General features: G+C 42.0%; 1 pseudogene; it reads left to right on the forward strand.

Annotated features, from left to right (window-relative positions):
• The first annotated feature begins 290 nt into the window (after nucleotides 1-290).
• On the forward strand, nucleotides 291-887 carry LOC149996007 (large ribosomal subunit protein uL11 pseudogene; annotated as a pseudogene).
• Nucleotides 888-1,236: the final 349 nt, after the last annotated feature.

The following is a 1,236-nucleotide window of genomic DNA, read 5'->3' on the forward strand; positions in this document are numbered from 1 at the left end:
CTATAGTAAACACAGCAGTTTAGAGTCAGAACTTGGAGGACATAGGGCTGCAGTGAGTCAACAAGCACAGTAGGTTATTAAGTAAGTGCGTTGTCAAATGCCCCCATGAAGCACGAAATCACTCCCAGTTGAGAACCACTGCTCTACATAGTACTGCTTAGAATAACACTTGACAGAGTTTCTTCACACAGCCTTTGGACATACCGTTCCATCTTTCTGCCTTCATCTTCTTCAGATACATACACAGCCACACAACCCCCAACACAACTTTTTTTTCAGATTTTTTAAAAATGATTTTTTGCTTTCGGCTTTAAGCTCGGAGGAGGCGAAGGTGCAACTTTCTTCGGTCATCCCGAATTTGGGTTCAGCCGACACCAGCCGCCTCCACCACGCCGTCGAAGTTCAACCCAAATTAGGTCAAAGTCATACACCTGCAGTGCACCAGCGGGGAAGTGGGTGCCATGTCTGCACTGGCCCCCAAGATCGACCCCCTGGGCCTGTCTCCAAAAAAGGTTGGTGATGACATCGCTAAAGCAACTGGTGATTGAAAGGGTCTGAGGATTACAGTGAAACTGACCATACAGAACAGACAGGCACAGATTGAGGTAGTGCCTTCTGCTTCTGTCCTGATCATCAAAGCCCTCAAAGAACCACCACAAGACCGAAAGGAGCAAAAAAGCATTAAGCACAGTGGAAACATCACTTTTGATGAGATTGTCAACATTGCCTGACAGATGCAGCACCAATATTTAGCTAGAGAACTCCCTGGAAACATTAAAGAGATCCTGGGGATTGCCCAGTCTGTAGGCTGCAATGCTGATGGCTGCCACCCTCATGACATCATAGATGACATCAGCAGTGGTGTAGTGGAATGCCCAGCTCATTAAGAACTACAAAGGAAAATATTTCTATTAAAGATTATTTGACAACCAAAAAAAAAAAAAAAAAAAAGATTTTTTAAGGTAACTTAAAAATTAAAGGTTTTATTTCCTTAATTTAACCAATATTTACTAAGCATTTATAGGTAGAGCGGGTGCTGTGTATTTAAAAGTTCTAAAAATGAATAGAAAATACTTGCTTCCAAAACGAGGTTGCAACTTATAAAGAGGGATCCAAATTACTAGAACATAGTGCAGAGTAAATTAGCACCATAAGAGAGGAAAACGGTGAGGAAATTAAGAGAAGATATACCACCTAGGCATATTAGTCAAATAACCTCCTATTGGCTCTTTGCAG

The sequence above is a fragment of the Furipterus horrens genome, unplaced genomic scaffold, assembly GCF_987537825.1.
Source record: "Furipterus horrens unplaced genomic scaffold, mFurHor1.1.pri manual_scaffold_12, whole genome shotgun sequence".
Classification (NCBI taxonomy): Eukaryota; Metazoa; Chordata; class Mammalia; order Chiroptera; family Furipteridae; genus Furipterus; species Furipterus horrens.